The sequence below is a fragment of the Carassius auratus genome, chromosome 29 (assembly GCF_003368295.1).
Source record: "Carassius auratus strain Wakin chromosome 29, ASM336829v1, whole genome shotgun sequence".
NCBI lineage: Eukaryota > Metazoa > Chordata > Actinopteri > Cypriniformes > Cyprinidae > Carassius > Carassius auratus.
In genome coordinates this window covers 1,980,553-1,995,879 of record NC_039271.1, presented here as the reverse complement: position 1 = coordinate 1,995,879, position 15,327 = coordinate 1,980,553, and the positions used below count along the sequence as shown (strand labels likewise).

General features: G+C 36.2%; 1 protein-coding gene across 1 annotated transcript in view; it reads left to right on the top strand.

Annotated features, from left to right (window-relative positions):
- Positions 1 to 15,327, top strand: part of LOC113047825 (plexin-B2-like) — a 95,465-nt gene that overhangs the window by 38,508 nt on the left and 41,630 nt on the right. Inside the window, exon 2 of the mRNA XM_026209149.1 lies at positions 6,747 to 6,816. The gene's annotated coding sequence lies outside the window, so the exon portion shown is untranslated. The remainder of the gene's footprint in view (positions 1 to 6,746; positions 6,817 to 15,327) is intronic.

Below are 15,327 nucleotides of genomic sequence, written 5' to 3'. Positions count from 1 at the left end.
TAATTGTTTACATATTCTACTCGGACATAGATCAGATTTTCCAAGCAAAATTACTAGGTCAGGGGTCTCAAGGGCTGGAATGTGTTACGATTTTTCATCCATAGGCCTTTTTTGAAGTTCGAGATCAGTTTAGATGGCCAAGTAAACAGTCTAGTCAGAGTTTTGATCTAAAACTGATCTGCAAACAGCTTTTCAGAGTCGAATTGCCAGAGGGAGGTTCATGTTAGCATGTGATATCATGCAATCTAATTGGATGCCTCTGGAAATTTATAAACAACAGTTGCAGTCACATAAATCTAAACTCTTGACAGAAATATGTCACTGTTCGAAACAATTTTAAGCAGTGGAAGTAGACATTAATTCAGATTAATGCTAACAGGCTAATGGTAACTGGCTGGCTATTCAGTCCCCCCAATAAATAACTGATTGACAAGCACTAGAAACATGTCTGTTCTTAAACACTGTTTCCGAATGGCAGTGTATTGTATAAGCTTGTAGTTTAAACATACCTACTCTCAAATTACACTCAATCAGTCCCACAAATGATTTCTTTTCCAGCTCATTTCAAAGATAAATTGAGTACCTGCTGATGGAATAGACTTTTTACAAGTTGCTGGGCTTCCTTTTGCTCTGCATACCTGTCAAGCAAGACCCGAACGTGTGTATTGGATCCTAATCAGAATCTCGAAAGGAAATTCTCCCGGGAAAATAAAATACAGGAAATGAAAACACATCTGCTTCAAATTCCCACATCTACCAGTCTTAACGGATCAGTTCACCCCCCAAAAATTAGATTTCAGTCGTTATTCACCCTTATGGCATTCCAAACCCATATGCCGCGTTTTTTTTTTTCAGTAGAACACAAAAGGAGATGTTTTGAAGAATGTTCACACAGCTCTTGTTGCATACAATTCTTTTTTTGTCTTTTATCTTCCGAAATGGAACCAATAAATATCATAAAGATTGTTTATGGTGACAGTTATGACTCATTTGCTGCACATCAAGTCTTCAGAAGCAATACAATTCCAAATAGTTTCGTTTACTGTTCCACAGAAGAAAGATAGTGATGCAGATTTATAATAAAATGAGGATGAATGAGAAATGAAAGAATTTTCTCTACAACATGTTCTTCCCTTTTTTAATATAGTCCTTTTATGCCAGGGAAAGGTGCCAGTTGACAGTTTCGCCATCTTTTTTACAATTTTTTATATTTTATTTTTTGTACAAGTATGTGTTTAACAGATACTTTGCATTGCATGACAGCAGAGCAAGGATGGTGGTTTGTGTGTGCTATGAGCCATTGTTGGGTGTCACCACTTAAACAAAAGCAAAGACGCCTCACCTAGACAACCCGTGTGAAGCACTGTCAGTTGCCATTTCACAAGAAATGGAAAGTGAAATGTTTTTTGGCGGCCCTATGATTCATTTTACACACAAGCGCACACACTCTTACCAACTGCGCTCTCTCAATTTTCAGTTTGTCTGTCTCTCTCAAATGAAATTAAATTGCTTTCTCCCCTGTGAAGCATTTTCATGTGTACCATCAAGCATTTTTTATTTTCAGAATTGGGTTCTGAATGCCCTTCAAAAATGCACACACGCACACTATTCCTTATCTTCATCTTCACACAAGCGATATTGAAAAGTGGAATTGGCAGTTAGTGTTCGACTGTGTCAGTTACTCTCTCCACACCGGTTCCAGGTCTCTGGCTCGTTGTCCTCTGGTGTTAAACCGTGTCGTCTCGCTAGGTTCTGGGTTGTTGTTGCCATGGGAGCAGGTTCCCGAGCGATGCTGCCAGCTCTTTCCAGCCTCGAGCTTTACAGTGGGTGTGTGAGAAAGCGGGCATCATTGGAGCCAGGCCCAGTCTGTCTGTCTCTCTCTTCTCTTTTTCCTTCCCCCACTCTTTTAGTCTCAGATGGCATGTCTTGATATGAGTGTTTAATGCCCCAGTTCCCATATGCTACTGGTTTACTTTGCCATTTTGCCATGGGAGCTGTGCCCTTACATATTCACATACACAAACCAAACTTCATGGATCAACAGTGCTTTAGATAATTGATGTTTGTGTCAGGGGGTTGCTCAGTCAGTACAGTGTTGTTTTATAGCCTGCTCATTTCAGAGAATAAGCATCAGAACATTCCTTCCAGTAAAAGGCTCTTACAGTACGTTTATGCAATACATTGCAAAAAAATAACTAAATCTATATAAAAAATTATAATTTCTAAATATGTATTTTTTAACCTTTTTTATATTATATTATTTGTGTAATATTATTTTTGTTTGATTTTAAAACTGATTACACTAACACTCAAAAATATGGCACTGGTAAGAATAAAAAAATAAGCCTTTAATGCTCAACAAGGCTGAATTTATGTGTATTTGAAGTATTTGAAATATTGTTGCAATTAAAAAATTCTATTTTTCTATTTTTTTTCAATTTTTTCTTATATTTCTTTTTCTATTTTTTTTTTATAAATATTTTAAAATTGTATTCATTCCTGTGATGACAGCTACATTTTTCTGTATCATCATTTCAGTTACATGATCCTTCAGAAATTATTCTCATATGCTGATTTCATGGTTATGAAACATTTGTTCTAATTATTATTAATATAGAAAAAAGTTGTCGCGTAGTATTTTTTTCTGATTTTATTTTGATGAATTAGAAGTTCAAAAGATCAGCATTTATTTGAATTATAATTTTTTTTTACGTCATAAATGTCACTTTAAATCATTCTAGTGCATCTTTGCTGAATGCATGTATTCATTTCTTTCGAAAAAGGCCTTGATAATGTTTATTACCAGATATCTTGTTTTAAGAATGTGCAGGATGTTTACTTACTGGAAAACAAGACCAAAGTGCAAAATGATCGCAAGCCATCGGCTGTTACATGCTCTGTCGTGTCCTCACAGGTCAACAGGGTCTGTGAATGTGTGTGATAGTGTTATGTGTGTGTGTGTGCTCACGCTCATTTATCACTTTTTTACACACACCCACCTGTATAAACAGTCTCTGAAACATGCGGTAGCTTCATAAAGTCTTGCAGCAGTTAAGATCGCGTTTATCATGGTGTGTGTGTGTTTGTGTGTGTGTGTGTGTGGCATAGGGTTTCAGTGCCTGGGAGCCATAAGCCCAAGATATGGAGCAGCTAGTGGAGACAGGAAACATGGAGCTCTCTGATTGTATGTGAGGCTGTTTTTTGTTTCATGGACCTCTGCGTTCCTACACTGTTAGATGTGAGGGAGACTGAGATTGTCTTTTTGGTTTTAATCTTATATGATGCTTACATTTTCTTCACCAACACTGTGCAGGTTCTGATGCAGTCGACCCATTCTGAGAATTTCCTCAGAAGAAAATGTGATTCTACACTGTAAAATTTGTCTCTGCCCCCTTTTGACCCAGGAACTATTATTGATAATGTTCTCACTATGTAGTTTTTGAAACAGCATCTCAATTCAAAACCAAACTAGATTGGCTCTATTATAATCAAGCAGTGCTGGAACAGCTCAATGTGATGCACATTCAGTTGATGGACACATTCTCGTCTGTTTTTGACACTGTGCAGTTACTACAGCCATTTTTTATTTTCCCTGTTGTTTTAAAATGTATGCATAAATTGATTTATTTAAATCGTTTTGTATTTAATCTTATTTCTTATATTTAATATTGTTTAATGATATTTACATTGAAGAAATGTGTTATTTTATAAACACAAATTATAGTTACACATTTCCTGTTTTTACTTAATAAATCAGTCCCTCCAGAAAAACGCAATTATGCGATTGCTTGATTTAATGCATAATCAGCCAAATGCTGCATATATATGCGGTCACATTTTTTCAAATACGCCGCTCTTTTGCCACATAAATTACCGATTTCAGAAAGCAAAATATGCGGGGCTAGCATGATTTCATAAAAAACTCCCATATATATTAACAGAAAGTTGAAAAATGTTGCGTTTACTTCACACAAGTAAAGCGCCATTTTCCCCTATTGCCATGGGAACTTTATGAAGTGACGTTATTAAGTGACGTGAACATCATCTGCAAACCCCGTGGTGAAACCAGGGTGAAACTTGAAACGTGCAAATCATTCTTATTTGCCAACAAAAATAAGCGCAAAAGAACGCGCGAAGCAGTTTCCCGATTTGTTACATGACAGTGGAGCCAAATTATATTGCGAGAACTTGTGAAACCTGCGGTATGATGAAATAGAGAAAAAAAGGTGATTCCCCCAACACTCCATTCTCACTAGGCTACTAACACTGTTGTAGTTTCATTCAGAAGTTGATGCAACTTTACAGTTGTAAGATTGCACTTTTTTGTTACAGAACAGTACCAAAAACTTAGTTGTAATTATATTAGTAGTTTGTAAAATGATTAACGTTGCAGTAAGTGATTGCAACTTAAATATTCTGTGATTTAGTATGCTCGCTTATCATAGGAAGAATAAGAAATTACTCTTTACATTAAGGTAGTAGCCTAGTGAGAAAATGTGTTGGAGGAATCATTTTTTCTCTTTTTCATCAAACCGCAGTTTTTGCAAGTTCACGCAATTTCATCGCATAAAATTGCAAAAATATCCCGCATATTCCATCGCATTTAAGAAAACGTGCCGCAAAATCAAGGATTTTTGCCCGCAACAATCACCAAAAAATTTTGCGTTTTTCTGGAGGGACTGATAAATAAATCAATAAATAAATTAATAAAAAAAATAATTTTCTATTACCTTTCATTTAATAACTATAAAATATCTGTCTGCCTGTTTGTCTTTTCTTTTTGTGATCAACATTTTTATTCAGATTTAATTTCATTTTCAGAAACAAATCACAGTTACGGTTCAAAAGAACTACTTAAAAACAGATGCCATGAAGTCGTCCACTTGTACAGAGAAAGAGGAAGAAAAATTTAAGTGATAATAGTCAGAAAAGCATAGTAGGGATGTCAATTTTCATCCTATCAAGCAACATCTCAGCAACATTAGTCCAACTCTGAATAGTGTTGTCCTTTGCTGCGTTGAGCCTGGCAGTGGTACCTTCCAGCAAGACAATGTCTCTGGAGTATGATAGCCAAGTGAAAGTTATGGAAGTGGATGGTTCTCTCCATAGTTTCAAAATAGTATTTTTGGCAGTAGTACTTGCAGCTGATAAAGTCCTTTTTTGATGAACATTCAACTGGATACTGGAGTCTGATTCTTTATTATTATTTTGCATTTAAAATGTTAACATATAAAATTGTTCTGTATTTTTAACCCCAAACATTTGAACAATAGTGTATATAAGTGAAATGAAAGCCACCTGAGAAAGAAACTGAATTAAATCCAAGTCAAAGTTCACTCAGAAAAGGTCAAAGTCTTGTTTGGAAGAATCTCTGGAATGCCCTGAATGTGAGGGTCTAAGGAGTTTCTTGTTTGGCAGTATTGTGCTGATTATCGATGGTGTCACTTGCCACATTACCTCCTGCTGTCCTGTCCATTTTGTCCTCACTCACACCCACCTCTCTGTCAAATCATACTGGCTGTGTGTGTGTGTGTGTGTGTTTGAGAGATCACAGATGGTGGTGCTTCCATCAGTGTTTCCAGAGTCAACCTTAAATCTGTGTTCTGTGTTTTTATGCATACATGTGTGTTTATGAAGAGCTTTTTGTGGCCTACATTTGATTGTGGACTATGTGCGTGTGTGTTCTTGATTATAAAGGTCATCTTGTGGTTCAGTGGTTGCTTCCAGACAGTTTGTTTTGCCTCTTTTGTATGTGTGTATGGGTTCTTCATTACTTCCAGCCGTAAACTTTCCCAGCCGAGTCTCAGAGCCCATCCTGGCTAAAGATCTTTCCCAGCATCACATCATGCTCACCCTCATTCAGCACCAGTCCCCCTCCTTCTCCCCCCTCTAGTTCTGGATGGGTTGATGCTTGGATGAGGCAATGCCAGCAAAGGATCTGCATTTGTAACTTTCGACCCTGATGTTTCTTTCATCTGTCGATCAGTGCTGTGCAGATGCGGTGTGTGTGTTTAATGAGTGGTAACTGCAGGTTTTGAAGTTTTTGCCAGTTTTTTTGTTGGGTTTTTCACTGTGTTGGAACAGTTTTGTGTTGTGCGCCAGGAGCGGACCGACTCTAGCTGGGGGACAGATTACTGAAACAGCTCTCCGCTTTCTTCTGGAAAATATGTATAGGAATGTTCTGGTTATGGCACGTCACGCCTCACAAGTTTTCAAGCAAAAATTCTGAAAGATTTGAACAACTTGTGCCTAAAAGCTGTGATTACGGACAGCCTTTGTTCCTCACAGAGATTTTTTTCTGGCTCACTGGCTCCTAAATGCCTCAACGCTAAGCTTCTGGAAACCTATTTTAAAAAAATAGGCCATGTCCAATCAAAATTCCTTGTGCATGTGATTCAATCCATATAAACACATTCAAATATATCAAACGTAATGCAGACAAGCCATCTTCGTTCCTCAAGTATTGCTCTCTCATTGACAACACACCCAGTACTTGACTATGTTCATTTATTTTCACAGTCAGTTGTGGTCCAAATTATGCCTTTTAAATTCTCTCATAGGTTTCATTGCAAATGTAGCATTAAAGTAATTGAATCGGGTTGCAGAATAGGCTAAGCATAATTGACTCTAGCGTCATCTGAGTGCCTGGCACAGAATTGGAAATTTGCTCATTGGCGTTTTTTGTGTGTGCTTCTCCGTCCATTTCATTGTAATAATGACCTTTGTTCTTTCTTTCTTTCTTGTAGTGTTTCCACTCAAGAGGATCAGAGGAAACCGAAGAGGAGGAGGAGAGCAGAGAGAGGGGGAAAGTCCAAAGTAAGTGGTGAATAAGTAGATGTAAGTCTTGTGTTTGGCAGTATGGAGTGGGGATGGGCTAGTTAATCAAAATTTAGCTTCTAATTTCTGTCTTTGCTTTATTATTTTGTGCTTTTAAAAGGTATAAATACCAAGATGCAGTTTTCATAACGGGTTTTGGCATGCGGACAGCGTGATGCTCTTAAGTGTGCTGTTAGACTGTCAGCGGTGTAAACTCTTACAGTGAAGTTTAAAGCATCGTCCTTTAAAGCATCACCGCTGCATTCATCCAAACAGCACTTTAACACATTCACCTGCTGTGAGAAATGTGAGAAGTGTCTCTGTTTTGTGCAGTAAAGTATTATAGTATGTCTATTTAAAAAATGGCATACACATTCTGGTGGTTGTCTTTGGCTTTTCATCTCATCTCGTGCCTTTAGAACTGTGTTTTTAAGATGCTTTGTCAAGTTAAACATGGTTGGGAGGCATAATATATAGGTACCATAATGTTTGGAATTCAAACAGGTGTAGCTCAGTCATTCTTTGGTTGAGGCGACCAAATCATACATCACTATGAAGGATTTTTTTTAAATGTAGAATCTGAAAAAACAAAAACAAATCAACAACTAATTTTTGAATTTTTGTTCATTGTGACTCATTTTGCCAGCACAGGTAAAATATTCATCAGTATCATTCAGTGTTGGATACATGTTGTCTGAATTTGAATATTATGCATGATAATTTCAATATGAATAATTTCATATTATGGTTAAATTTAAAATTTAGCAAATTCCAAAATTAATATCCATTCATTAATACTGTGCATTATAATGTTATGATGCATACATCAATTTGTGTAATTATATTCATTTTAAATGACAAAAACTGGATTTTGTAAGATTTATATATATATATATATATATATATATATATATATATATATATATATATATATATATATATATATATATATATATATATATATATATATGTATATATATGTATGTATATATATGTATGTATATATGTATATATATGTATATGTATATATATGTATATGTATATATATGTATATGTATATATATGTATATGTATATATATGTATATGTATATATATATGTATATATATATGTATATATGTATATGTATATGTATATATGTATATGTATATGTATATGTATATGTATATATATATATATATGTATATGTATATGTATATATATATATATATATATGTATATATATATGTATATATATATATATATATATATATATATATATATATATATATATATATATATATATATATATATATGTGTATGTGTATGTGTGTGTGTGTGTGTGTGTGTGTGTGTGTGTGTGTGTGTATGTGTATGTGTATGTATATGTATATGTATGTATATATATATGTATATGTATGTATATATATATGTATATGTATGTATGTATATATATATATATATATATATATATATATATATATATATATATATATATATATGACCTCTTTCTAATTGTTTAGAAAACTCACCAAGTTGATCATAAAAATGTAGATTTACACATTCCTCTTGAGGTTCAGTGGAAAAAAGGAAGTAATTTAATAGGATAAATTGCTTTCCCTTTCTCTTCCTAACAATCTGAGAATCAAACTAAGTAGTAAAGCACATGAGAGCGGTAATTTCTCTCGAGATTGTCTTGAACAGTTCTCTAGCCACTCCCTGATCTCCTGCTGGTGACTCACGTCTGCTGTTGGCTGCCATGGTCTCTCTTTTCCTTCAGTAAAGGATTGGATCCATGCTTTTTATACAAAGAAGGTCAATGAAACATGAAACCAGACCCTCCAACTACAGAAAAAAGTGCAGGCGCTTTCAATACTCTAAACACACTCTGTCTTTTCACCCTTACCTTATTGCATTTATATTGAAGCCTGAGGCAGTCTGCTTTTTTTCAAGAGGCAGCAAGGAAATTCTGATTGCGAAGCAGATTACGAGCTGCCGTTGATTTTACTATGAGATCCCGACTCCTAGTTTTTCTTTTTGCCAGCTATAAAGCAGCAACGATGGACACTGAGCTCCTATTACAGAAAGAAAGCATAAGCTTCACATACATAAAGAGAGAGTGAGACCTTGGTTAAGGTTTCTCTGCTATCACAAACCATTTTCCATAAAGCCTCATCTCGGGTTTTGCCTCTGTCTCTGACAATGATTAATAGCTCCTGTCAGTCCCATTACTATGATAATAAGTATGTGTACGCGTTTGTTTCTCAGAAGGTGATTACACCCAGGAAGTGTGCGATATTGTGTGCACATTCTGTCTTTCTGCGCTACTTAAAAGTTATAGTAAAGCATGTTCACCAGCTAAACTTTCACCTGTACAGAGAGACAATCTCATCGCTTCAAGCCATTTCCTAAGGCGGAAAAAAAAAACGTTTTTTACTGACAGTGGTAATGATGTGACTGGAATGAATCAAAAGTAGCTGAATCAAAAGTTTTTTAGTAGATGCTGATTTTTTTTAATGATTTTAAAATAAGTCTCTTATGTTCACCAAGGCTGCATTTTGTTTAATTAAAAATACAGTAAAAACATTAATATTGTAAAATATCACTGCAATTTAAATTGCATTATGCATTATTCGAATGCTTTTGCCAAAGAGATGTGTTTTTAATCTACATTTACATTTATTCATTTAGCTGACGCTTTTATCCAAAGCGACTTACAATTGTTATATGTCAGAGGTTGAACGCCTCTGGATCAACTCGGAGTTAAGTGTCTTGCTCAGGGACACATTGTTGTCTCACAGTTGATTCGAACCCTGGTCTCTCACACCAAAGGCATGTGTCTTATTCACTGCGCCAACACCTGCTTAATATTTTGTGGAAACAGATTTTTCTCAATTTTTTTGATGAACAGAAATTTTAATTTGAAAAGGATTTTTTTGCAGCTTTATAAATGTCTTTGTCACATTCTTTACAAATTAAGTGTGTCTGTTGAATTAAAGTATTAATTTCTTTCAGGAAAAAAATCTTACAGACCCTAAACTTGTGTGTATTTTGCTTTATCCGAAAAGACAGCATACAAGATGGATTGCAACCTAATCTGAGATGCATTAAAGTATATATCTGGTTGTTCAGCACCGAGTCAACTAATGGCATGAATTTGGTACGGAACCAACCAATGAGAGACAGAGGAAGTGTTCTGGGAGCCTTAGTAGGATGTTTCTGTATATCCAACATTATCCTAGCCCAGTTTCACTCAAAAAAAATTCAGTGGGCCAAAAAGCCTTGAGCAGTTATTCAGAAATTCCTTCTGCTCATGTTTTATGAACCAGACTCTGTGTTTGTAAATCTAATTGTAAATATAGTATTTATGGACTAGTCTATTAGCATAAAAATAAGTTTGTTTGTAAGCCAGATCACATAGCCCATGTAGCCCAAACTGCCCTACTGCAGGCTAAGAAGCTTCAGTCTGGCCCGTCTTGATGAATGTTTAACAGCTAACAGTGCGTTTTGAATATCAATACACTTGCTGACAGACGAGAGAGAACAAGTGATTATTTCAAACATATCTCTATTTGCCTCTTGATTTGGATGAGGTCTGTTAATGAAGTGTCTCTGGAGTCTAAAAGATTCAATGTGGTTTTTAGTGTACATTTGTGTTTTTGTGCCTTGTGCCTAATTGGGTGGGTCTCCTTGTGATTAATTTTTGTCAGCCACCGAGCCTCACATCATTTTACGGAGAGGTCAAACTGCCATCACCTCCTGTCGAACATGCTTACTTGCTGTAGGTCTTGTCGTTATTAGTTTTAATAGTGTATTCCAACAGCTGTGTTGAATGAAAGGTCTTTAGGGCTTCTCTTGGAGTTTGAATGACATGGAACTCTGTTTGAGCAGAGGTCTGCTTTATGAAGAGATTTTGGAGCCCAGAGTAAGGCCAAGTAATAACCAATTTACATTAAGTTAATTTAAGTGCTTGGGAGTCTACCAGTCATTCACACGAACACACACAAGATAAGATGGAGACGCGGTGACTGGCATGTTGTGCTTGGAGCCGTGCCATACACTTCTGTACTTTGCCTTTGTATGAGCAGGATTTAAAATTAATTTTCTAGAAGCAAGTCCTTTGATGTCTTTTTGCTGGGAAAAAAATACAACTTGTTGGTTTGTATTCATTTATCATGTTCTTATTTACTTCAAACTTGTTTTGATTTAATTTTTATTATTTTATTTACATATTTGTTTACTCATTTACTTATTTACATTATATTTATTTATGCTTCTTTGTTTAATTACATATTATTTTATCTGTTTATACTTACTTATAATTAGCAATTTACTTAACTTTTTCACTTTTCTTTACTTTTTTTAAAGAATTTCTATTTTGAATTACTTTATTTAATTATATTTATATTATACTTGTCCACTTTGTACTTATACATTAATTTACTGTAGTTACATGTATATTTAAATTTCTTTTGTTTGCCTAATATATAATTACTTTAACAATTACTTAATATATATTTTTTTAATTTTGCACTTATTTTCTTAATTTTTTTTATTTACAGTACTATTGTTATACTTATAATATGTTACCCATTTAATACATATATATTTATTTATTTATATATTCATTAATTTCAGATATTTTTATTTATGCACATTTATTTTGTGTGCTTAATTTACTTTTATTTACAAACAATGCATAGTACAGTTTTATGACTGTTAAGAAATATTTATTTACTCAAAATCTTCTCATTTGCTACTGGAAGATAATTATTTATTTACATTTTGGACCGTATATGTGAGTATGCATTTGTCAGCACTCCCTGTTTGTTAGAGGCTCATTGTTTAAGGTCACAGTATAGCCAAGTGACTCTGATAAAGTTAAACTCTGCAGTGTTATACATACAGAGCTGGAGAATTATGACCCTTGTGTAATAATAAGCAATGGAGTCAAATATATAGTCCCTTCCTGAAATTATCGACCCTCTGCTGTGGAAGAATTATGGGCGGTCTCACCTGTCCTCCCCACAGCTCATAATCTGTGAGCGAGGGAAGCCAGAGCAGAGGGGACAAAGCAGTTTTCAGGAAATAGACCAAAAGCCCGGTTATAGATCCAAACCAAGATGGTATCAGGAAAGACGCATGTTCCTCTCTTTTCAGAAGCTCTGTTTATAAAATTAGTTAGCAGATTTATTATCTACTAGGAAACCTTTCAAGACAGCATTCTAATAGATCCTCATACATGACAGATTTTTAATGCCCATTCACAGGCAGCATCTTGTGTGCCTTCTCACAGGACACTCGTTTTGCTTTTAGCATGTTGCTAAGCTAACAGCTTGATATTGTAAGCATAACAATTAACAATACACAAATATTTGGTACAATATTAAATGTTTAATTAATACTAAACTGTTTGTATCAGTACGTTTTTATTAAAATACAAGTTTATTTATAGTCAGTATTTAACTTGTCCATCTTTCCACCATCTTGAATTTTTTTTTTGAGATTGTCGCAGTGCATTCTGACATTGCCTTCTCTACTTAAAGGGTTAGTTCACTCAGATAGCAAATTTATGTGATTAATAACTTAGCCTAATGTTGTTTCAAACCCGTAAAACCTCCGTTTATCTTTGGAACGCAGTTTAAGATATTTTAGATTTAGTCAGAGAGCTCTCAGTCCCTCCATTGAAGCTGTGTGTACGGTATGCTGCCTTGAAATTTGGCAAAAAAAGGTATCATAGGATACATCTTCATTAATATATCTATTTTTTGGAACAGCCTTCAAGTCGATGCCTTAAACTGGTACCTCAGTAGACAGTTCTTCATGTTTTGGAACAGAGCGAGAGTTTTTGGTTTGGTGGATATATTTTGCTCTCCCAGCAGTAATAGTTGTGATCTATCCCAGAAGTCTGCACTGCTGTAATCTATTCCACAATCCATGATCTAGCAGAGAGGCCATGATACGGCATGCCAGCGGAGGAGATGGAGCATTTTATCAGTTCTGCATAGTGCTTGAGGGGGAGAGGAAGTTGTTTTCGTTGAGATTTTGAGCTAAGCTTCAGTTTCTGATCTGAGTTTAGCCTCCATGAAGTTTTTCAGACCTGTATTTGACTCTCAAGTTGATCCTGCATCGTAGTTCCATTTAAAGCTTTTAGGGCACCAAATGGAGGGAGAGCATTAAAATCTCATCTTGCCTTGTGGGGGAAATTTGACCCAGAGGAGCTGACAGAAAGACTGGAGGGAGTGCGAAGGAGAGAGGTGAATAAGTGAAGGGGATGAACGGGTAAATGAATTAGAGCTGGTTTCTGTCTGAGCATTTGCTCTGTAAAACATATTCACAGTGGCGTACCAAAGACAACTTTGGTCATGTTTGATCCTCCTCTCATTTAAAATGTACTGTTTTTTACACATTGGTGTTTATTCAGCAAGCATCACCCAAAACCCTTAGTATTAGACTTCAATATGAAATTTATCCTGCTCTTTTTGTGCTATAGACATGAGTTATACTTCAAATGTATGGCATGTTGAGGCCTTATTTAGAGAAAAACTATTCACTCAAGGCCATGGCAAGTTTCACATTCACAATAAGGTTGATTACTTTTAACCGCAAAGTTTTAATAATCACTTCAATTCTGTGAGAATATGGAAGTCCAGAGCACAAATATAATGATCCTGACACAGAGGAGCAATAATTTTGGACTCGTTTAAAAAAAAATCCCTTTCCAGCTGCTGAATGATAAAAATCTTGACAGCCAATCAGAATCTGCTTGATTTGAGTTTCTGAAAAAGGCTTGAGCATTGAAAGCGGTAGATGTCATAATTGCTACGTCTAAAAAAATCACTTGAAACACATTAAAAGCCACTTATCAACACCCTTGAATCACAGGAGTGAGTTTTGCACTGGTGAGCACTTATTACCAGTGAGCATTTATTTTATTTTGTCTTATTTTGCTGATTTTGCTAATGTATCATATTCTTACAGACCATATGACTTCTCTTGTCCGTCTATAACTGGGTCGATAAAAGAGAGCACTGAAGTCAGAGGTCGTGTGAGCGAGCTTCTGAAAGGAAATCTGCAGGCTTCTGTTGGCTGTTTTGACACTGACTTTGGCCTCCAAATTAGGTTTTAATTGACTTGCAATATTTTTTTTTTCTTCTAACTTGAGGTCACGTCAGGTCTTGTCATTATGACTAGTGCTTCTCTGCATGCTTCTTCCCCTATCTCCAGACAGGTATGACACGTAACGATTCTGTTGACCTTTCACTATGACACTTGGTATTTTGATAATAATATAGTTGTGTTCCCTCATTGTGACAATGTTTTTCTGGAAGCTCCTGAGAAACAATTAGCTGTCAGATGCGGTGAGACTAGCCGTGTCCCATGCTGCCCGCTGAGGAGTTTCAGCTCAGAGCATCGATTCTCCTTCCTCAACTATCCTCTTCCTCCTGCTATCTCAGCCGTGCATCTTCCCTCCTCCGTTCTTTCCACTGGATGCAAAGTTAAAACTGCAGAAGGGAGGACAAATTTCTCCAGTACATTCTCTTATTCTGTCTCACTTTCTCTGGAATGATATATTGTTTCTTTAGAAATGGTTTTCTTAGCCTGGGAAAGAGAGTGCAATTCGGGGACTTTGTCAGATATATAGCAGATATAGCAGAACCAGAGGAAGACGGATCCTTTTGCTTACTCGACAGAAGTACAGTTATTCCGCTAGTCATCATTTCCGGGGCTTTGACAGATGTCTGAATGCTCGACTGCAAGCTGTCATTAAAGCTAAATGGAAAACTGCAAATACAAAGTAGTTCTGAAATTCATATACATTTTTCACTTCAACTTTTCACTTGAATTGTTGTATATGGTTATATAATATAATATAATATAATATAATATAATATAATATAATATAATATAATATAATATAATAAACCTACAGGTCAAAGCCAGATGGAGACTCTGCATGCATAAGTTCCCTCTCGAGGCGGTAACTCAACATTACGTCAGCTAAGACGTATATGGGAACTTCTCCCTTCTCCACTTTTGCTGAAATCTTATTGGCTCACGCCAGCTGGGGACAGCTGGCCAATTGACGCGAAGCATGCAAATACTGACAGGTTCGCGGGCAGTATAAATTGCATGGGCGCGAAAATTACGCCAGAATCTCTTTCTTCACTCTATGAAGTTATCTTCACGCTTGAAGTCTTTTATCTACCATCGTGGAAGTTGCATCAGAGGATTACTACCGTTCCTCTCCGCATCCGATGGCAGCTACTTGCCAGATTTGTGCGGGTCCCCTCGACCCGCAGGACCCTCATCTGTTCTGCGTCTCCTGCCTGGGCCTCGCCCACGCAGAGGCAGCTTTCTCGGATGACACGTGCGCCCACTGTGCCGAGCTGCCAGTGCGCGCCCTCAGAGCCAGGAGGGAAGTGGCTCGGGCAACAGCAGGGATGAGACCCACTGCCGCCAGCGAGCCGCTGGTGGGCTCTCCCCCGCCCCAAGACGAGTTCGGCGCTGTTAGTTTCCCAGACGATAGCTT